The sequence below is a fragment of the Protopterus annectens genome, chromosome 2.part2 (genome assembly GCF_019279795.1).
Source record: "Protopterus annectens isolate FY-2018-M chromosome 2.part2, PAN1.0, whole genome shotgun sequence".
NCBI lineage: Eukaryota > Metazoa > Chordata > Ceratodontiformes > Protopteridae > Protopterus > Protopterus annectens.
This window is the reverse complement of record NC_056730.1, coordinates 506300030-506324416: the sequence shown is the minus strand read 5'-3', so window position 1 is coordinate 506324416 and position 24387 is coordinate 506300030. Positions and strand designations below refer to the sequence as shown.

Here is a 24387-nt window from a genome sequence, read left to right as displayed (position 1 = left end):
GCCCATTGATTTTGTGGCAGGTTTGGCATTCCTTTTATCCTTGGCAAGTTTTGGAAATGGAATCTGTATCCTTGTGAGATAATGTCTAGGACCCATTTGTCCTTTTTGATGATGCCACAAAACCAAGCCAGCAAGACGAGAAGGTGGAATGAATATTTTATTCAACCCAAAGTACAAATCCAATGGGTTATAAAAAATGAAGTACATCCAAACCGGTTTCGGCTCAGCAGAGCCTTCTTCAGTGGATACAAGTAGAAATAACAATGCATTTAGAGAACAACTCATTATATATATATATATATATATATATATATATATATATATATATGTATATATACACACACCTGATACTTGACTATATAGCCAATCACAGTAATGACACAATAGTCAATTAATCATAACATTAAAATTGGTCATTAAGACCTGGTGGAAACAAGGCTCCCAGTTTGACTATCCATTTTCTTTCTTTGAAGTTAAGTAACTCATGCCAACCATCTTTATCTTTACAAATCCCATGAATGTGATCAATGATGACAAATTTAAAATTAGCAGTAATATGCTTTAAAGTATGTTTAAATAACGCATTATTGGGACGTTTGTTTTTGATAGCACTAAGATGTTCACAAATTCTCAAGCGAAGAGCTCGAGAAGTTTGTCCCACATAAAATGCTGAACACGTACAGGTCACCAAATAAATAACCCACTTAGTACTACAGTTGGCCCACATCTTTATTTCAAAAACCTCAGAAGTGTTTTTGCTTGTGAATTCATGGGTATTGGAAACCCGCATACAATATGCACAATGGCCACAAGCAAAACATCCCACTATGGGACCTCCTGTCAGGGAAATTTGATGACAAACTACAGGACTTGAAACAGACTTTTTGTAGTGGCTAAGTCTAGAACCTATGGTGCATCACTTTCTAAAAGAGAAAAAACATCTATCCGTAAGAAAGGGATGCAATCTGTCTTCGGCCAACAGGACATTCCAATGTCTCTGAATAATATTCATGAAACCTTGAGTATTACGTCCATAGGTTGTAACAAGGCGTAAAGGCTGTGTATCCACATTATTATTATGAGGTTTGTAACGTAATAGGTCTTGCCTATTGAAATTGGCAGCCCATTGTTTCGCCTGGTTAATAATCCCTGGACGATAGCCCCTCTCTAAAAATCTGCAGGCCAAATCATCACGTGTTTTAATATAAGATGCTTGGTTCGAACAGATCCTCTTGGCTCTTAAAAATTGTGATTTGGGTATGTTTTGGATGATATGTTGTGGGTGGATGCTGGAAGCATGTAATAGAGAGTTGTATTCAGGGAATTTTCTAAAAATAGTAGTGGACAATGTGTTATCAGAGTTCCTGGTAATTTCCACATCTAAAAAGAACATTTTTGATCGGTGGAAAGACATTTTAAATTCAATGCCCCATACATTGTTGTTAAGATAATTAAGAAATTCCCTGAGATACTCCTCATCAGCCCTCCACACCAACCAACAATCATCCAAATAACGGCGCCAAATGTTCATTTCACACATGTAAATGTTGTGATTCGGATCATATATAATGATCTCCTCAATATATGCCATGAAGAGATCAGCATAAATGGGTGCAAAAGATGCACCCATTGCTGTCCCTTTCTTTTGCCAAAAACACTGATCTTGAAAGTAAAAAACATTACTAGTGAGCACATATTCTGTAAGACATATCAAAAAGGTGTTAAATCCTGGTTTATAGAGCCCGGATCTGTTCAACCAATAATCCAAAGCCTGCAGACCTGCCCAATGTGGTATGTTGGTGTATAAAGAGGTGATGTCTAAAGTACATAATAACCAACTGGATTCAAGTTGTGTATCATTGATTATGTCCAAAAATTGAGTAGTGTCTTGAATTCTAGATCTGATATGTGAAAGCAAAGGTTTAAGATGATAAGTCAAATACTCTGAAAGAGGTTCAGTGATCGATCCATGTCCAGAAACAATGGGTCTATCTGGTGGGTTAGTGGCATGTTTGTGTATCTTAGGCAAGAGGTAGAGATATTGTTTTTTGGGGGATGTAACCATAAGTTGTTCCTTGGTATATATTGTAATGATCCCCTCCTCCACTGCTTGTGTCAAAAAATGTCCAATTTTATGATGAAATTGTGGAGATGGATCCAGGGGCATATGCATGTAATAATCTTCATCTCCCAATTGTCTCATAGCCTCCTGATTATAAGCTGCCTCATCTAAAACCACCACGGCTCCCCCTTTATCAGCTGGAATCACAACCAGATTCTTGTTGTTAACAAGTTCTTCCAGACTGGATACCTCATCCTTAGACAAATTATTATACGATGTAGAATAATCCTTAAGATGACAGTGCAAGTCATTTAACACATTTTTCATAAAGACACCCACCAAATGAACCATGGGTGGATTAAAACTGGATTTTTTAAACTTAAATTTACCAGCAGAATCATCAGTTTTATTAGCAAAAAACACCTTAAGATTTAACATCCGACAAAAATTGGCCACATCCTGGGCAAGGGCATATTCAGAAACAAAAAATCCGGGAACAAAATTGAGTCCTTTATTTAATAATTTGATCTGTGTGCTGGTAAGCTCAACCGAAGAGATAGTGTACATTACATGGACTATTCAATGTTGTGTCATCATCTTGAAAAGATTTTCGAGACCCTGTTTGGGTCTGTCTTTTGTTGTGTTTGCGCCCCCCCCCCGTCTAGGTCTATGTCCAAAGGGGGCGGACAATTAGTCTTTTTGGCATTGGGTAAACTATCACTAGGGTTAGCTTCAGAATCACCTTCAGTATTAGAGGAGGTCTCATCCCCAGAAGTACCACTGGAAGAGTTAGCACTCTTCTTTAAGATGGATTTTGGTCTCTTTCTTTTGGGAGTAGAAAATCTCTTATTGTTAAAACTATCCAAGGGTAGTCTAAATGACACATTTTTAGAAGTGTCAAATGGTTTCCCTTTTTTGTAGTCACCTACATCCCTGAAGAATTTCTTGAGTTTCCTCTCTTTTAAGTTAGATTCTAATTTAGATAGATCCGTGGTTAGTTTTTTAACTTGTGATGGAAAAGAATCACAATTTTCAAAATTGCTAGCCTCAATACAAATTGTTTCTAGTTCCTTTATCCCCATATGAACCTTACGTTCATAGAAGTCAGCCAGGGCATCAACAAATTTGGATGAAGCTAATTGTTGGACCTTACCCCAATCGTCCAACAATTTCTCATCAATGTTGGATACCAGGGGTTGTACTCTCACCCTTAGTCCACGTGGAGTTATCTTTTTTTGTTGATATGCCCTAAAAAGACGTAGATGCCAAACATTAGTGCGAACCATCCTCATATTTTTATTTAGTAAGTTAAAAAACATATCACATTCTACGTTCACATCCGAAACATTCATATGATTAATCTGTCCAGAAGAACTAGCCCCTAGACCAAATACAGATAAATCATCAAGATCTGATGAAATCCCCTTGATAAGAGGTGATAATGCCATATTTTTGCCAGTAACACCAAATCCCAAAATATGCACAAATCAAACAAAACATAGAACAGCAATCTACATGTAGCAGTTATAAAAGATTAACTATCACTAAACCAATATATCGAATGAAAATAAACCATATGCAGAAAGGTATACAATATAGAAGATCAAATACCAAAAATATAGAAAAAATATATATAAATAGGGCAATGCTGAAAATGAACAATATACAATAAACAGTTCAGGTATAAAATATACCTATATACTGTGCATATGTCTTCAGCAATAAAGTATTACTCGGGTATAACAAATACAATAAGCAGTCCAGCTGTTTTTCAAGAAAAATCAACATTTAAAGATAATGTCTAGGACCCATTTGTCCTTTTTGATGATGCGCCAGTTGTCTGCAAAAACTGCTAATTTTCCTCCCAAGGGAGCTGCCAAGAAAGCTTTGCTTGGCAGTTTGAGGTTTAAGTCATGGTGTTTGTCTTCTTGTAGTTTGGGGCCTGTCTTCTCCTCCCTTCTGTGTTGCAGTGCCCCATTGGCAAGGTTTGTAAGGGATTTGTGCTTGACCTCTGCCCCTTGGGCATCTGTACTTACGCCTCTGTGGTCTGTCAGAAGCTGGAAAGGACCAATTTTTTGTTGGCCAATTTCTGCTTAAGCGTGGGGGTTGTACCTGTAAGAAATCTTTCACCGTATGCATAAATTTTGCCTTATCCTCCATTTTCTTTAAAACCTCTTCTGCTTTAACCCCAAATAAGACATCCTGCTGTAAGGGTGCATCTAGTAACTTTGCTTTAACATGATCAGGCAGAGTTTGTTCCTTTAACCAAGCATGCCTACGTATAACAGACCCAGTAACAGCTGCTCTACAGGAAGCTTCCAAGGAATCAAATCCACATTGTAAAGTATGTTTGCCCACCTGTTCAGCTGCATGCAACAGATCCTGCATTTCCTTGAATTCAGACTGTTGAGGGTGCGTGCTCATCTTTTGTTTTATTTGAGACATTAGGAATTGCTGGTATTTCAGCATGTGAAACTGACAATTTAGTGCTCTCATAGCTAGAGTAGCTGAGGTGTAAACCTTCTTCCCCCACCTATCTAGTGCTCTGGAGTCCCTTTCAGAGGGTACAGGATTTTTAGCCATAGAAGCCTTAGCCCCTTTGGGACCCTGGGAGATTGTCTCTGGGTCAGCAACAGGGCTTTTGTAAAGGAATTTGTGAGAGTTAGGCACTCTATAACATCTGTCTGATTTGGCTGGAGCAGGAGGCAGAGAATCTGGATTTAGACTAGATTCTAAGTAATCATCATCCACAATGTCGAAAACTGGAGGGATAGCAAGTGGTCTGTGCTGGGGGAGTAAAAAACACTCTGAGCCTTTTCTTTGAGTCGGAGTAGTCCTGACCTTCCCAGTGGAAATGTTCCCTCATGGTATGTAATGTTTCCCCAAAGGAATAGTCTTCAGGGGGAGAAGCTGAGGGAATGGAATCTTCAGCATCAGAATCTTCATAAGGGGGAAAGGAGTAATCCTGTTCCTCTGAGGAGCCTGAGGAAATAGACACATGATCAGAGGAGGCATAATCCTCCTCTTGTCTAGACCTTTTGTCTTGGGGGGGGGGGTTGGGAACCCCTGATTAAAGAAATCAAATCTTCAGCTATTTTAAGCATGTTTCTTAGGCATGGGGCCTTGAACTGGAGACGGATGTGCAGTCTTTTTTGGTTTTAGAGGAGTCTTAAGCTTAGCATAAGATTTTATGGTGAGAGTAGTCTGTCTGAAGACACCTTCTGTAACCGAAGGTGTTTCCACAGCACCAGCTTCTCCTTCTGCAATGCTGTCGGTAGGGCCTAAAGAAAATGGCTGCATCAGCCTAGAACTCTCTGCTTGAGAATCCAAAGCGGTCTGGGGTTCCAATTCTGCAGTCGCCAGGGGTTGCGTAGGCGCCTCACTGAAAACTGGAGAACCGGCGACCAGCCCAGCAGAGGCCTCGGAGTCTAGCTTGGATCTAGGCTGCCTGTCTTTATCTTTGCATTTTTTATGCACGCCGGTAGTCGGTTGCTCCGATGGCAAAGTGTAATTAAATTTCCTACTGAAGTAGTGTCGTGCGAAATCAAAGCGTCGCTTTATAGTTCGCTTATTGAACCTAGCACAAAACCGACAATCAGTGACGTCGTGGTCTGGGCCCAGGCAAGGTATACAATAAGAATGAAAGTCCTTATGAGGTATTTGCTTCCCACAAGAAATGCAATTGTTAACTTTTTCTGACATCGGGCTGAGGCAAGAAAAGGTTCCCCAACAGGGTACTTGGCTTTGAAGACTTCTGACAGAAATTTGATTCGAAAATCTCAGGTGTCGGCCGACCGGCACTTGCGAACTGCTTCTGCTTTGGGCACTGCGCAGCAAGAAAAACTGAAGAAAATGGTGTTGGATGCCTCTTATATACCCCTAGCGCACTGACGTCAGGGAAGAAGCGACAGCAACAGACGCCAGATGAAGACTTTGGAATTCAGGCTGACTGTAGGACCGCCTGACGACAGGATAACCCAAGTGTGATGACTGCAGCAGGGTCGATGAACTTCACATTACATGACAGAATGCCCATTCTGAAAATTGTAACTATCAAAACGGCACTCCTGCGCGAAAGGCAAATGCACAGCTCAAAAAAGCAATATAAAGTCCCAGTAAAGAAAGAGCCAGCATACTGTGTACAGAATCACTTTTATTAAAACAGAATCATCAGACCGGTTTCGGCCAGAATAATGTCACAGTCTTCCTCAGTGCAAAAAAAAGAAATGAAATTTAATTAAACAATAAATACACTCATCTCAAGGCTGATTGGTCCATCCTAGAATTGTTCATTTAAACCAGGAGGGAACAACCCACCCAGTTTCACAATCCACTTTTATTATTTAAAATGGAGTGCCATCCAATTTTGTTGGATTTACTGCCCTTTACAATGTCAATAATCAGAAATGAAAACCTGGCAGTAGGATGCATCAAATGGTGTTTGTAAAGTGCATTGGAAGGCTTTTTATTTTTTATACTACTAATGTGTTCCGAAATTCTTATTCTGAATGGGCGAGAAGTCTGGCCAATGTAAAAGGAACCACAGGTACATGTAGCTTGATATGCTAACTAATCAGTACTACAATTGGCAAAAAAATAATTTCATAAACTGAAGAACCATTACGACTGGAAAACTGTTTGGCTTTTACCACCTTGTCACAGTGGATACAATGTCCACAGGGATGATAGCCAACTAATGGATCCCCCATAATGGTAGTTTGTATGTATTGGGAAGGTTGATAGATGGACCCATGTTTGTAATGATTAAAGCAGGAAGCAAAGTTTTTACCTTTCCGTTATGAAAATTGACATCTTTCAGGTATAATTTGAGATAACTCATCATCGTATACTTCTCGCCCATTCAGAATAATTTTGCTTATGGGGTCAGGGTGTCACTAGCAGTGAATCAACTAGAGCCAAGATTTACACTGCTGAGTGGCCAGCCCTGCCACAGCATTTCATTCATACCGCACGCACACACACTGTAGCGCACACACACACGCAGCGCACACACAGCAGCGCACACACACAGGCGCAGCACACACACAAACGCACACACACACACAGCGCACACACACACAGGCAGCACACACACACAGGCGCACACACACAGGCGCACACACACACACAGGCAGCGCACACACACAGGCAGCGCACACACACAGATTTACACACACACAGGCGCACACACACACAGCGCACACAGACACCTAGGGACAAATTTGGTGTGCAAATGTGTGGTACGAATGAAATACCGTGGCAGGGCTGGTCATGGTATTTCATGTACACACACACACACACACACACACACACACACACACACACACACACACACACACACCTAGGGCCAAATTTGGTGCGCCCAATCTACATGTTTCATGTCTTTGGAATGTGGGAGGAAACCGGAGCACCCAAAGGAAACCCCTGGGAACACACAGAGGGCATGCATACTCTACAAAGGTAGCATCACAGCCAAGAATTGAACCAAAGAACTACTTGCTATGAGGTGACAACGCTAACTGCCACACCACTGTACTGCCCCACATCTTGCCAGTTTCCTTGGAATACTTACACATGTACAAGACAAAAAGAATAGTTGTGTAAAACCTTACAATAACCATATATGTCCTGCTCTTCTATATCCTGCGGTATTCATAATATGAGGGAGTCAACCCCACGGCAGACCCATACGTCCAGCCAGTATACAAAAGTCTATAGCTACTGTGAGATACATGCGACTCCACACATCAGCAAAGACACATTGGTCATAAAGAGACATCGGGTATAAAGCAGACGTCAGCACATAACCTTAGAAATGAATGCCGCAAAAAAACACCAGCTTGATCTTAGGTGAGGAAAACATGCCACCAGAAGCCATGCAAGCATCAGGGGGAAGGCAGGGGGTGAAAGTAATGATAAAGCACATAGAAAAGAAGGCCATCTATGGTTATGGTAAGATTTTACACAACTATTCTATGTCCTTTTGTTCATCGCTGCAGTATTCATAACATGAGGGAGAGTAGCAAACTCATGTAGAGGAAGAGATTGGCAGAGGAGCAGAAGCGTTCTCCACAAAGCAATGCAAAATAGCTCTTACAAAACCATCCCTGGACCTGGAAATGGTATCTAATTTATAGTGTTTAGTGAAGCTATGAAAAGACCACCAGGGTAGTTACCTCCAGGATAGAGCAAGTGTCCAATCTTTTAAAGAAAGCTCCAGAGGAAGACACTACCCTAGTGGAATGTGCCTTAACAGGAGAGGAAAGATTCTTTATATTGGCTGTGTAACAAAAAAATTGCTTTTGAAATCCAAGAAGAGAGATGGTCTGTTTGGAAACAGATTGACCCAGGGCCCTTGGGTGATAGGAAACAGGTGTTCAGACCTACAGATTGGTTTGGTTTTGTCCAAACAATATCAGAGTTGCCTATGAACATCTCAAGTGTGCAGAATCCTCTCACTGGAGGATTCAGGAGAAGGAAAAAAGGTTGGAAGGTTGATAGAATGATTGAGAGAGAACTCATTAACTACATTAGGCATAAAGGAGGGATTAGTGGGTAAGGAGACCCTATCTCTACAGAAGACTGTGAAGGAGGAGGAAGACAGCACAGCTTGTAACTCTGATACCCTTCTGATCGAAGTAATGCCCACAAGGAGGACAGTTTTCCAGGTGAAATGTTACAGAAAAGAGGAACTTTGCTGACTTAAAGTGGGGGCAGGGTAAGTTTACCCAAGACAAAATTGAGATCTGAAGGTGAAGGAACTGTTTTTTTCTTGGTGGTCTGATGTGAAGGACACTTTTTAAGAAGGGTTTAACTTCCAACCTGGAAGCTTAGCAGGGAGACATAAGCAAGCATGCAGAGACAACAGAAAGATGGGCTTTAACTAAAAAGTAAGACAGTCCACTCTTCATTAACACACAAATAATGGATGTCCCAGTGGTCCAGTCCTAACAGTGGTTGTAAATCCTTTTTGAGACCAGATGGAAATCCTCTTCCATTTGGAAACATAGGATTTCCTAGTTGTGGGTTTTCTGGCCTCCTGCAGAACTTGCAGCATGTCCTCAGAAAAAAAGGTGTCCAAAGGGAATCAAAATCCTATCACCCCACAGGGTCAGATTTAGAACTGACATCTGTGGATGCACTAGAGTTCCCTTGTCCTGTGTGAGTAGGTCCATTCTGTGCGGTAACTTGTGGCGATTGTCTTTGGTTAAATGCAGGAGGAAGGGAAACCAATGCTTGGCCAAGAGGGGGTCACCAGCAACATTGGTGGTTCCTGCTGGATTTCCAGCAGGACCTTTTGGAGAAGTGGTAAGGGGGAATGCATACAGAAGCATCCCTTTCCAAAAGGAAGAGTGTCCAACTTCCATGCCAAGGGATGTGGGACCCTGGCACAAAACTTGGGAAGTTATCTGTTCATGGGGCATGGGGCAGACAAAGAGATCTACCCAAGGTATACTCCATCAATGGACCATGTCCAGAAACATATAGGTTCATAGGTAGGTATTAGGCTATTGGTGCTAGGGCCTATATAAGCCTAGCCAAAAAATGTACCCTGGCTTTCGCCACCCAAGAAAATTATTTTCCTGTGCCCTTGTCGAGCAGAGCCACAGAAGTGATCCCTGGGGTGAATTTCCCATTTCCCATCCAATCAAGATTTTTCTTGAAGAGTGCTAATGAGGAGCTCTGTTTGACATAGATAGGTAGTCGGTTCATAGGTTGGTACTAGGCTCAGCCCTAGGGCCTATACAAGCCTAGCCATAACAATTCCCTGGCTATTTCTTCCCACACTATTTACTTCCCTGGACCCCTGTCTAGCAGGGTGACTGACGTGATCCCAGGGTGAATTTCCTTTCTCCCATCCAATCGTCAAGGTTCCTTTTGAAGAGGGCCAAAGAGGCACTCTGCTTGACATGTATGGGCAATCTATTCCAGAGTCTGGAGAGTCTCTGGGTCAGGAACCTATCCCTCCAGCATGTTTTGTTTATCCAGAGTTTGGGAAGTCTCTGGGACAGGAATCTATCCCTCCAGCATGTTCTGTTTATTGTGGTGACAAGGTTTAGGTCCCTAGAGCGTGTAGCTCGGAGGGATTGGGATTTCTTTAGGTGGAGCATGTCCAACAGCTCTGGGTTTGACATAGCTTTGTATGTTAGGCAGAGATCGCTCCCGAGTAGGCGATATGCGATGGAGTAAAGCTGTAGTTTTTTGAGACGGTCTGCGTAGGGCATCTGTTTGAGGCCAGTAATCCTTTTTGTGAGGTATTTCTGTGGTCTTTCCAGTTGTTGTAGATGTCTTGTGTGGTACACACCAAAAGGGGCATTGTACTCTATAATGGGTCTAATGAGTGATGAGTAGAGGGGAACAATGACCTCTTTCTGGATGAGAATCCTTTTGTGATGAGATGAGCCACGTAGAAGGATTTCCTGACCACTGTGGCGATGTGATTATCAAAGGAGAGACTACTGTCCACCTGTGTCCCAAGGTCTCATCACATTTTCAGCATTAAGTAAACTACCAGCTATGTGGTAGTTCATGGGTACAGAGTTTTTACCAAAGGGGATGACAATACACTTTTTAGCATTGAGCTTCAGGCCATGGCTTTGACATCAGGTATCCGTCTCAGTGAGGCCCTTTTGTAGTTTGTCCACATCGTTAGGAGTTTCGATTATGGCTCCTAGTTTGTAGTCATCTGCAAACTTTGTTAGCCAAAGACCTTCTGCATTAGCCTGCACTTCAGAGAAGTAGATACCAAACAGGAGAGGACCCAGGACTGAACCCTGTGGTACTCCACTTGTCACTGGTCTGAAGTCGGATTTGGAATCCGCTACTTTCACAGTGTGGGTTCTGTCCGTGAGCCAGTTGGCAACCCATCCTCTGGCATAGGGATTTATACCTAGTTTAGTGAGCGTATCTATAATTCCAGAGTGGGGGATGGTGTCGAAAGCCTTGGAGAGATCTAGATAAGCTGTGTGAACCATTTTACCCTCATCTATGGCTTTGGTGACTGCTTCAAAGAAGTCAATCAGGTTTAGGAGACATGATCTGCCTTTTACAAATCCAAACTGGGTAGGGTCCAGAGTTTGGAGATTACCAATGTGTTTACGAGTTCCATGATGATACGTTCCATGGCCTTGCAGACCAAGCTCGTCAGGCTAATGGGGCGGTAGTTCCCGGAGTCCGTCATGGCTCCCCCTTTGTGGAGTGGGATAACCGTCGCTGTGCGCCATTCAGTGGGTACAAAGCCTGAGGTGAGGCTATGATTGAACATGGTACTTAGGTAGGGTGCCAGTTCATTCTATAGTTCGTGTAGAACGCAGCCTGGGATATTGTCAGGTCCCATGGATGCTGTGTTCTTGGCTTTGGAGAGTGTGTTTTTTTACCTGTGCAGCCGTGATTATAGGAAATTTGCATTCTTCCGGTATAAAGATGGGCCCTCTAGGGGGTGAGAGGGGGGTAAAGTTAGCAGTGAACCTATCTGCTAGGATGCTGGCAATATCAGTTGGTTCTGTATATTTAGCGCCATTGTGCTGCAACTCAGAGCAGATCTGAGTGCTCCCATTGAGATTCTTGACATGGCTATAGAATGCTTTGTGGTAGTCTTTTGGAGTCGGTGGCAATTTTGTTTTCGTAACTAGCTTTGGAGGATTTTATGAGGGATCTCCGCTTCTTACTGAGGTTGACCAGGGAGTTCCTCCAGTCATGCGATTTTATTCTTTTTTGCAACAGTTTCTTTCTTCTGTTGTAGAGTTTGTTTATGGCATATCATGAACCTAAAGAAGCATAGAAACTCCCTGGCAGTCAGGGATTGGAGAAGCAAGAGGAAGTAGGAAGTTAGGGACAGGACTTTTTCTGGAGTTAAGGAGGCTAGCATCCTGTCTGTATGAATCCTGCAGCCAAGAAAAATGTGGTCTTAGGAAGGGATCAGAGCAGATTTCTGATAGTTTATCGTGAACCCTAAACTCTCCAGGAGAGACACCATGAAGGAGAAGTTCTCCTGAAGGATGTCTGGAGAAGTAGGTTATTTAGGTAAGGAAAAATCTATACGCCTTGTAGTCCACAGTAAGCTGTGACAGGAGCTAAGCTTTTCATGAAGACCCTCGGTGTCGCAGACAGACCAAAGGGCAAAGCACAGAAAGTACAGTTGTGTACACTTACCATAAATGCAGATGTTCGAGTGTATTCACTGTTGCTTGCAGTCATCACATTTGGTATATACACACACAAAAAAGCAGGTCAATGGGCTGGAGGGAGGGTAAAGTACAGTTTTGTACCTACCATAAATGTAGATGTTCGAGTGCTAATACAGCTGCAGTCATCACAGATGGGGTTCTCCTGCCGTCAGGCGGGTCCTCGGTCGGCCGAATTCCAAAGTCTTGGTCCGGCGTCGGTTGTTGTCGCTTTCTTTCCTGACGTCAGTGAGACGGGTATATAAGACACAGCCGATGCCATTTTCTTCAGTCTTTCTTGCCCCAGATGTCAGGTGCCCCCAGGAGGAAGGCTATATATATATATATATATATATATATAGATATACATATATATATATATATATATATATATATAGATATACATATATATATATATATATATATATATATATATATATATATATATATATATAGATATATATATATATCTATATATATATATATATCTATATATATATATCTATATATATATATAGATATATATATATAGATATATATATATAGATATATATAGAGATATATATATATAGATATATATATATAGATATATAAATAGATATATATAGATATATATATATAGAAATAGATATATATAGAAATAGATATATATATATATAGATATATAGATGTATAGATATATATATATATATATATATATATATATATATATATAGATATTATATATAATCATGCAATGCAATATAATCAAAAATCAGTAGTTGCAAGCAAATACACCATAGAAGGATAACCCAATCAGGTTGAAAGTAGAGGAGTTAGCCACTAGGTATGTTCCCAGAGGGGAAGGGAGGAAACCTGGACTGCAGCTGTATTAGCACTCGAACATCTACATTTATGGTAGGTACAAAACTGTACTATGTTCATTGTGCATACAGCTGCAGTCATCTAGATGGTAGAATCCCAAAGCTACGCACAGGGTAGTAGGCACTAGGTGGAACTGGGAGGAGCCAGAATGCCCTGCAACACAGCAGTGGCAAAGCCTGCTCTAGTTTTGGAATATAAAGGTAGGTGGTAGTGTTTGGTGAAGGTATGCACAGAACTCCAAGTGGCTGCCTCCAAAATATCTTTAGTTGGGACTCCTCTGAGGAAGGCTGCAGAGGTAGCTGTGGCCCTTGTGGAGTGGGATCCGATGCCTGCAGGTACAGATTTACCATGAAAGGAGTAACAAAAACGTATGCAGTGACCTATCCATTTTGAAATTGTCTGTTTGGAAATAGGCTTCCCTTGAGCTCCCACAGCATTGGAGACAAAGAGTTGTTCTGCCTTCCTGAAAAGGCTTTGTTCTGTCCAAATAGTAACGCAGCTGTCTATGGATGTCTAAGGAATGTAGCAGCCTTTCCCCTTTGTTTTGAGGATTGGGGTAAAAGGTGGGTAAGTGTATGGCCTGATTTAAAGCTACCCTTGATACTACCTTAGGCATAAATGACGGGTTGGTTCGTAGAGAGACCCTGTCCTGATGGAAAATGAGAAAGGGCTGCACAGCCATGAGGGCTTGTAGTTCCGAGACCCTACGAGCTGAGGTAATAGCCAGAAGGAAAGCTGTTTTCCAGGACAAATATTGCAAATCTGCTGAGGCAGCTGGTTCAAAGGGAGGCAATGTTAATTTTTCTAGAATGTAATTTAGATCCCAGGCTGGTATTGGTTGTTTCCTTGGAGGTCTTATATTCATAGCCCCTCTGAGGAACTGCTTTAAGAGTGGGTGAGAGAATAAGGGTGGATCAGTGTTGTATTCTGCAGAAATGGCTGAGGCATGTATTTTAATGGAGGAAAATGAAAGTCCACTGTTCAAGCAGCTCAGCTAGATACTGTAATATCTGAGGCAAATTCAGTTTCCTAGGATTCTGGCCCTTTTTCTCATTCCAAACGCAATACCGTTTCCATTTTGCGGAGTAAGCTTTTCTAGTACATGGCCTTCTTGCCTCCAAAATGACATCCTGCACTTCCATGCAGCCAGGTTGAGTGTTTTCAGCTGGCTGTGTAGAATTTGGTAGCTGTGCTGAGTTAGGAGAAGAGGCATTAGAGGTAGGGCCCAGGGAGGAGAGTGTGTCAGACTCCTCAGGAGTGGGTACCAGTGTTGTCTTGGCCAGTCTGGTGCAATCAATATCATCCTTGGTCTGTCTGCTCTTGCCTTCAAGAGCACCTTGGGCAGTAGAGGCAAAGGTGGAAAGGCGTAAACTGTCAGTGCTGCCCAACTAAAAGAAAGGGCGTCCACCCTCCAGGCCTTTGGATGAAATGCCCTTGAGCAGAATTTTGTCAATTGATGATTCTTGTGGGAGGCAAAGAGATCTATGTCTGGCCTTCCCCACGCTTGGATTATCTTTGTAAAGACTTGAGGATGCAACTTCCATTCGTGCGGATCTGTCATATTTCTGCTTAGATTGTCTGCCAACGTGTTTTCCAAACTTGGCAGGTACTGTGCTTGAAGTTCGATTTGACATTCCAGAGCCAAGTTCCAAAGTGACATGGCCAGCCTGCACAGGGGGTATGAATGTGTTCCTCCTTGTTTGTTTATGTACCACATTACTGTGGTGTTGTCTGTTCTTACCAATAACTCCTGGATGCAAAAGGTCTTTGAAAGCTGTAATTGCATTTATCACTGCTAGCATCTCCTTTTGATTGATGTGAAGATGCTTTTCCTTTTGGGACCACTTGCCCTGGATGCACCTGTCCGTCATGTGTACCCCCCAGGCGTAGTCTGAGGCGTCTGTTGTGATGACTTGATTTGCTTGAGGCTTGCAGAATGGTAGACCTGTGTTTGTTTGGCATGCTAGGGCCCACCACAGAAATTCCTTTTGCAAACATGGAATTAGCGGTATTATTGTTTCCAAACTGTGGCTGTGTTGAGACCATAGGTTCTAGGTACCACTGAAGTTTCCTCATATGCAACTTTGCATATGGGATTAGAAGAATGCAAGATGCCATGAATCCCAGAGCCTGCAGGATTTTCCTTGCAGTTAGCCTGGTACAATTTGCTAGTGTCTTGAAGTACTGAGTTAGTTGCCCCTGTTTTTCTGGCTAAGATAGGCCATCTGTGTGTTTGTGTCCAAGTTGGCACCCAGGAAAATTACATTCTGAGATGGTGTTAGCCTGGATTTCTCTTTGTTGACTGTGTATCCCAGGTAATTCAATAACCGTGTTACATAAGCCAGATGTTCCAGAAGTAAGAATTTGCTGTCCGCCTGGATCAGGCAATCGTCCAAATAAGAGTAAATTTGTATCCCTTGAAGTCTGCAGTACGCAATTACTGATGCCAGGCATTTCGTGAATACTCCGGGCGCAGTAGATAAGCCAAAGGGCAATGCAGAGAATTGATAGTGGATTGAACCTGCAAGAAATCTGAGGTATCTTCTGCAGCTTTGTCTGATTGGGACATGCAGGTATGCCTCCTTGAGGTCCAATGTTACCAGCCAAGACTCCTTGCCCAGCATGGGAAGAAGCTGCTGTAAGGTGAGCATCTTGAATTTTGGTACGAGTAGAAATGTGTTTAGGATGGATAAGTCCAAAATGTGTCTCCAATCGGTTCCCTTCCTTGGTACCAGGAATAAATAGTCTTGAGTAAAAACCTTGACCTTGTTCGTGAGTAGGTACCTCTTGAATAGCTTTCATGTCAATGAGCTTTGAAATTTGTATTTGAGCCTCTGCCCTTTGATTGTGTGGCAGGTTCTGCATGCCTCTCATTTTTGGAAGAGTGTGAAAATGAAATCTGTAGCCCTCTGTTTATAATGTCCAGGATCCATTTGTCTTTTGTGACAATATGCCAATTTTTTGAAAATAATGCCAGCTTTCCTCCCAATGGTGCTGCCACCTGAGCCTTGCTTGGCATGCAAAGGGGAAAGTCATTGGGTTCGTTTCCTGTATTGTTGTGCACTGTCTTCACCACCTCTTGGTGCTGGAGATTGCCAATGTCTGCCTCTATATGATCCTTGAGATTGTCCTCTGCCCCTTGTGCGTCTGTATCTACCTCTTTGGGGCTTGTCCGTGGCTGGAAAGGACCAGTTTTTTGAAGGCCAATTTCTGCTAAAACGTGGTGGTTGAACCTGTAGAAAAGCCTTGACTGTTTGCACTGATTTAGCTTTTTCTTCCATTTTTCGTAGAATCTCCTCGGCATTAGTACCAAATAATACATCCTTTTGTAAAGGGGCATCTAATAGTTTAGCTTTAACATGGTCAGGCAAGGTTTGTTCCCTAAGCCAGGCATGTCTACGAATGAATGATCCTGTAACAGCAGCTCTACTTGAGGCTTCTAGAGCATCACAGCCACATTGTAAGGTGTGTTTACCCACTTGTTCTGCACTGTGCATCATATCCTGCAACTCCTTATAATCTGGTTGTTCAGGTTGTGACATTTTATTCTTTAATTGTGATAACAGAAACTGCTGATATTTAAGCATATGGAACTGACAATTTAAGGCCCTCATGGCTAGGGTGGCTGAGGTATATACCTTTTTTCCCCACCTTTCTAAGGATCTAGACTCTCTCGGAAGGTAATGGGTTCTTAGCAGTAGAGGCCTTCATTCCCTTGGGGCCTTGAGAAATGGTTTCAGGGTCTGCATTGTGGCTTTTGTAACGGAATTGGTGTGAGTTAGGAACTCTGTAGTACCTATCAGGCTTGACAGGGGCGGGAGGCAGGGAATCCGGGTTAAGACAAGACTCCGAGTAGACATCATGAAGTATGTCCAAGACAGGAGGTATCGCCAGAGGTTTGTGCTGAGGTAGCAAAAGAAATTCCCTAAGCCTTTTCTTGGAATCTGAGAAATCTTGGCCTTCCCAATGGAAGTGTTCCCTCAAGGTATGCAAGGTTTCCCAATTAAAATCCTCTGGGGGGGATACAGAAGGCATAGACTGTTCTGCATCAGAATCTTCAAAAGGGGAGTACGAATGCTCCTCCACATCAGAATGCTCTGAAATAATGGAGCCCAGGTCAGAAGAGGGAGAATCTTCCTCCACTCTGGGTCTCTTGTCCGGGGGGGACTGGGAACCCCTGATAAGAGTAATTAAATTCTCAGCCATTTTGAGCATCTGCTTTTTAGGCATGGGGCCTGGAGATGGGCCCTGTGCAACAGGCCTCTTGGGATGCATGGCTGATTTAGACTTAGTAAAGGCCTTTATGGAAAAGGAAGAAGGTGGTCTGAAGACACCATGGGTGGAAGTGGATCAGTCCACATTAAGAGGCTCAACACTCACAGCGGCTTCGGTAGCTGTAGTCGGGGTATGGGCTGAGGAACCTGCGGTCTCGGTTACAGAAGACACCGCCAGAGAAGCGTCGTTGGTAGTCAGGGGCTGCGTAGGCGCCTCACTGAGAACCGGACCACGTGTAGCCAGGTTTGGCGTGGTGTCGGTGGAGACAGCGGACCTCGAATGTCGGTCTTTGTCTTTGCGTTTTTTGGTCAAAACTGTAGTCGGAGTCTCCGACGACATTTTATAATTAAAAGTTTTACCAAAAAAGTGCTGGGCGAACTCCGCCCGACGCTTAATAGTGCGTTTATTGAAAGTAGCAAAAAAGCGACAGCCCGACATGTCGTGGTCTGGGCCTAAGCAAAGTATACAGAGGGAATGGAAATCCTTATGCGGTATTTGCTTCCCACAAGAAATACAATTGTTAACTTTGTCTGAGGCAAGAAAAGTTTCCCCAGAGTACTTGCGCTTAAAGAAGACTTCAGTTTCAATTTTTGTAATTTCAGGGGCTGGCCGACCGGCCCTTGCGAACTGCTTCTGCTTGGGCACCGGCAAAAAAGACTGAAGAAAATGGCGTCGGCTGTGTCTTGTATACCCCTGTCGCACTGACATCAGGAAAGAAAGCGACAACCGATGCCGGACCAAGACTTTGGAATTCGGCCGACCGAGGACCCGCCTGACGGCAGGAGAATCCCATCTGTGATGACTGCAGCTGTATGCACGATGAACATAGTACAGTTTTGTACCTACCATAAATGTAGATGTTCGAGGATTCCATTGCTGCAGTCCTGACTATTGGGTATAGTCCGCGTCCAGTCGGCCCGAATACCAGAGTATAAGGCTGACGTCGGTCAGGCGCGTTAGACTGGCGCCAGTACGTCAGGGTACTAATGCTCATGACCGGCGTCATATCCTCAGTCTTTTCTTGCCCCAGATGTCAGAAGACCCTAAAAAGACAAGTCCCAAAACAACCTGCAAAAAACATGCACAATATATACAACCATATATATACAAAAATATAAGCATGTAAACTCACCTACACAACCACCCTAGATACAGAGGGAAGGAGGGAGGGTCAAATGGACTGCAGCAATGGAATCCTCGAACATCTACATTTATGGTAGGTACAAAACTGTACTATGTTCTTAGTCTTCCATTGCTGCAGTCCTGACTATTGGGTAGAATCCCAAAGCAGAGGTAAGGGAGGCTGGCAAATCATAAAAAGTAGGAGCTGACAACATGCCTTGTAAAACAGCTGTGGCAAAACCAGCCCTAGACTTAGAGTAGATAGGAAGGTGATAATGCCTAGAGAAAGTATGCACTGAACTCCAAGTAGCTGCTTCCAGAATATCCTTAGTTGCCACCCCCCTTAGAAATGCTGTTGAAGTGGCAGTAGCCCTAGTGGAATGAGGCCTAATCCCAGCTGGAATCTCCTTGCCATGATGGGAATAACAAAATGCAATGCAAAAGCCAATCCACCTAGAAATAGTTTGTTTTGACACAGGCTTGCCCTGAGAACTCAAGGCAAAAGAAACAAACAACTGCTGAGACTGCCTAAAATCCTTAGTCCTGCTTAAATAATAACGCAATTGCCTGTGTACATCTAAAGTGTGCAAAATCTTTTCCCCTTTATTTTGAGGATCTGCAAAAACGTAGGCAAATGAATAGTTTGGTTTAAAGCCACACTAGAAACCACCTTAGGCATAAAAGAAGGATTAGTGCGTAATGATACCCTATCCTTATGGAAAATCAAAAGGGCTCTACTGCCATAAGGGCCTGCAACTCAGACACCCTTCTTGCAGAAGTAATAGCCAACAGAAAAGCAGTCTTCCATGACAAATATTTCAATTCAGCAGTAGCTGCAGGCTCAAAAGGTTGTAGAGTAAGTTTTCCAACACAAAATTGAGATCCCAAGCAGGAGTAGGAGCTCACGGGGGTCTTATATTCTTTGCCCCTCTAAGAAACTGCTTGAACAAAGGATCACGAAAACAAAGGTGGGTCACAATCATAGTGAGCTGAAATTGCTGCAGCATGAATCTTTATGGAAGAGAAGGACAAACCTTTGTCCAATAATTCAGTAAGATATTGAAGAGCCACACTCAAATTAGGCTCAGAAATCTCCAAATTCTTTGCTGTACTCCAAAATAAAATCTCTTCCATTTTTCTGCATACACTTTCCTTGTACTAGGTCTTCTAGCTTCCATAATCACATTTAAAACTTGTTGAGGAAGTTGAGACCTGCTGTGTTTCAACACAGAATATGCCAAGCTGTTAGATGAAGAGAGTGTAGCTTGACATTGAGCAGATGACCGTCCTTCTGAGATAACAGATGAGGAATCAGAGGTAAAGGCCATGGAGGCTTCTTTACCAGACTCCGTAGTAGAGGGTACCAGTGTTGCCGAGGCCAATCTGGAGCTATCAAAATCATCCTTGGCCTGTCTTGTCTGACCTTTAACAGTACCTTTGGAAGAAGAGGTAGAGGTGGAAAGGCATACACATGAAGGTTTTTCCAACTGAAAGACAGAGCATCCACTTTCCAAGCCGTGTGATGAAACCCCTTTGTGCAATACTTTGGCAGCTGGTGGTTTAGTGGAGAAGCGAACAGATCTATGTCTGGAGTTCCCCATGACACTGTCAGTTTCTGAAATACATGAAGATCCAGTTTCCACTCGTGGGGATCCATGATTTGTCTGCTTAACACATCTGCTAAGGAGTTCTGTGCTCCTGGCAGAAACCTTGCCTGAAGAGTCAGTTGCAGGCTTAGCAGTCTCCCATAAAATCATTGCTTGCCTGCATAGAGGATAAGAATGTGTTCCCCTTGCTTGTTGATGTACCACATGACAGTTGTGTTGTCTGTTAGAATCAACACCTGCCCTGGAAGAAGTAACTCCTTGAAAGCCATCAATGCAAACTGGACTGCTAACATCTCTTTCATGTTGATATGTAGATGCTGAAGTCTGGCAGGCCACTTGTCTTGTATCCACTTTCCATTTAGATGAGCTCCCCAAGCAATGTCCGAGGCATCTGTTGTTAAAATCTGACTTGCCTCTGGCGGGTCACAGAGAGTCCCTTGTTTAGGTGACATTCCTGAGCCCACCACAAGAATTCCTTTTGAAGGCAAGGTATTATTTGAATGACAGTGTCCAAATCCTGGCAGTGCTGTGTCCATACATTTTGAGATACCATTGTAACTTCCTCATATGCAGTTTGGCATTGGGAAGCACCAGAATACAAGATGCCATGAACCCTAATGCTTGAAGGACTGTCCTTGCAGTCAGCACGGACTGATGAGATAGTTGATGGAAGTAAAGTGACAGACTCTTTTGTTTGTCCGGGGTTAAAAGGCCATCTGGGCTGCTGTATTCAGTCTCACACCCAGAAAGCACATGTCTTGAGAGGGTACTAGACTGGACTTTATTTCGTCACAGAATACCCTAGGCATCTTAGCACTGCGATAACATATTCCAGGTGCTGTAGAAGAACTTCCTTTCTTGAGCCAGAATCAGGCAGTCGTCCAAGTAAGGATAGATTTGAATTCCTTGAAGCCTGAAGTAAGCTATCACTGGGGCCAGAACCTTTGTGAACACTCTGGGCAGTAGATAAGCCAAAGGGCAATGCAGAGAACTGATAATGAGAATTTCCAGTTCGAACGCAGATATTTCCTGCAACTTAGCCTTATAGGCACATGAAGGTAAGCTTCCTTGAGATCTAAAGTTACCATCCAGTGATCTTTGCCCAGCAGAGGTAAAAGCTGTTGTAACGTCAACATCTTGAACTTGGGAATGTCCAGATAAGTGTTGAGGATAGATAGATCCAAAATTGGTCTCCACGTTTCCCTTCTTTGGAACAAGGAACAGGCGAATAAAACCTAGGCCCCTTTCTGATACAGGGACTGGCTGAATGGCCCCTATGTGAAGCAACTGTAAAATTTGCTTGTGAGCCTCTTTTCTTTGTTGAGGAGGAACGTCTGGCATGCCTTTGAAAGGGGCATGGTATGGAAATAAAATCTGTACCGTGGTGAATGATATCCAACACCCATTTGTCTTGAGTAATTAGATCCCAATTTTCTTTGAAAAGAGACAGTCTTCCTCCCAAAGGAGCTGCCAGACGTGAATCTGCTGGCAGTGGAAAAACAGGTCATTGGGTCTGTTTACAAAGGACTGACCCCTGCCCTCACCAGAAGTCTGAGCAGGTGAACTCCTGTTCTAGGCCTAAAAGAACCTTGAGCCCTGCCCCTACCACGTCTAGACCTACCCCTAGACTGAGAATCATAAGCAGGATATGTCCACCCCTTAGCAGGCCAATTTCTACTAAACTTTGGTGGCTGCACCTGCAAAAAATCTTTAACAGTTTGCATAGACTTAGCCTTGTCCTCCATCTTCTTTAAAAGTGCTTCCACAGGCTAACCAAACAACACATCAGACTGTAAAGGAGCATCCAAAATCCTTGTCTTAACATGCTCAGCTAAATTCTGATCCTTCAACCATGCATGCCTGCGAAGAACAGAACTGGTAGCAGCCACCCTCGAGGAGGCCTGTACAGCATCAAAACCACATTGCAAAGAATGCTTACCCACTTGTTCAGACACATGAACCAAATCCAGCAACTCTTTACACTCAATACCTTCCGCCAAAGCATCCACCTTAGATTTCAATTGTGAAAGGAGATAATTCTGATATTTTAGCATGTGAAACTGACAATTCAAAGCTCTCATGGCTAGAGTGGAAGAAGTATACACTTTCTTTCCCCACCTATCCAAAGCCCTTGCCTCTTTATCAGTGGGAACAGGATTTTTAACCACAGAAGCCTTTAAACCCTTAGGCCCTTGAGAAATAGTTTCTGGGTCCGCCCTAGGACTCTTAAACAAGTATTTATGAGCTCGGGCACCCTATAATACCTATCAGGCTTAACTGGAGCAGGAGGCAAAGAGTCAGGGTTCAGGGAAGCCTCTGCAAAACATCTTCCACCACATTCAATACAGGAGGAATAGCTAAAGGCCTATGCTGGGGTAAAACAAGAACTCCCTAAGCCTTTTCCTGGAGTCAGAGTAATCCTGGCCTTCCCATTTAAAGTGCTCCCTCATGGAATGCAAAGTCTCTGAAAATGAGAAATCCTCAGGTGGAGACGCTGTAGGAGTGGAATCATCCACATCAGAATCAGAATAAGTAGGATACTCCTGTAAATCTTCCACAGAAGATTCTGAAGCCTCTGAACACTGTTCAAAACTATCAAACTCCGGTTCCACCCTAGGCCTCTTATCAGGCGGGGGCATAGAACCCCTAATCATAGTAATCAAATCTTCTGCCATTTTAAGCATATGTTTCTTAGGTACATAACCGAAATGCTAGGAGAAGCCCCACAGAAGCTGTAGAAGGCCTACCTCTCAAAGAAGTTTTGGCAACAGAAGGAGAGGCCCTAACTACCTTGGGAAGAGCAGTCACCTGAGAAGCCCCCTCAGCCTGGCCTACCTCCTGAGAAGGCACATCCTGTAAGAGTATAGTTTCTGCCTGGGACTCCATAGACACTCCTGGCAAAACCTCCGGCTCCACTGAGCCTTCTAAAGAACCGTCGTCCGGGACTGCGGTTCCTCAACCCTAGGCTTCACTGTTTTATCCTTTCGCTTCTTGGAGGAAGCGGGCGGAGCATCCGGCGGCATTTTATAATTGCAACGCTTCCCAAACACTAACCTGGCACAGTCTAACCTCCTCTTAATAGTGCGTTTGTTAAACCTAGCACAAGAGCGCAACCAACAACGACGTGCTCAGGCCCTAAACAAGGTATACACAAGGTATGATAATCCCTATGAGGTATCTGTTTCCCACAAGAAATACAGTTATTCACTTTTTCTGACATCCGTAAAATACTGAGGCAAGAAAAACTAAAATGTTCCCAACGGGTACTTAGCCAACTCTGTTTCGGTCTGAAACTCCGCTTTGGAAGTATTTCAAACGCCAACCTGCACTCGCAAAACTGCTTCTGCATCGGACCATGCGGCAAAAAAGACTGAGGATATGACGTCGGTCATGCGCATTAGTACCCTGACGTACTGACGTCAGTCTAATGCGCTCTGACCGACGTCAGCCTTATACTCTGGTATTCGGGCCGACTGGACGCGGACTATACCCAATAGTCAGGACTGCAGCAATGGAAGACTAAGAACATCCAGGATTGCAAGAGTGAATACACTTGAACATCTACATTTATGGTAAATGTACACAACTGTACAATGTTCTTCATGTTTCACTGCTGCAGTCATCACATTTGGGTAGATTCCCAAAGCTAGGGATGGGAGGAGGAATTTGGATAGCATTAGGACCAGCTATAAGGCCCTGCAAGACTGCAGTGGCAAAGCCAGCTCTGGATTTAGAGAAAATTGGTAAATAGTAATTTTTGGTGAAAGTATGTACAGAGCTCCAAGTAAGCAGCTTCTAGGATGTCCCTGGTAGGGACACCTCTGAGAAAGGCTGTAGAGGTAGATGCAGCCCTGGTTGAATGGGGTCTGATCCCCTGTGGGATTGGTTTTCCATGGTGCTTATAGCAGAAATGAATGCAATGGCCTATCCATTTAGAAATGGTTTACTTTGAAATAGCCTTCCTCTCTGCCCCTGCAGCAAATGCCACCAGCAGCTGTTCAGATTTCCTTTGAGGTTTAGTCCTGTCCAAGTAAAATCTATGTTGTCTGTGCAGATCTAAGGAGTGCAGTATACGTTCCCCTTCGTTCTGTGGATTAGGAAAGAAGGCTGGCAAATGAACAGGCTGATTAAGAGCCACACTGGATACCACCTTGGGCATGAAGCGGGGATTGGTTCTGAGGGACACCCTGTCCACATGAAAGATGATGAAAGGCTCCACACTGCCATAAGGGCCTGTAATTCAGATGCCCTTCTTGCTGAAGTGATTGCTAAAAGGAAGGCTGTTTTCCAAGAA

At 43.3% G+C, this 24387-nt stretch overlaps 1 protein-coding gene across 1 annotated transcript in view; it reads right to left on the bottom strand.

The window, feature by feature from the left end:
- Positions 1 to 24387, bottom strand: part of AUP1 (AUP1 lipid droplet regulating VLDL assembly factor) — an 831864-nt gene that overhangs the window by 370642 nt on the left and 436835 nt on the right. The gene's annotated exons all lie outside the window — the stretch shown is intronic.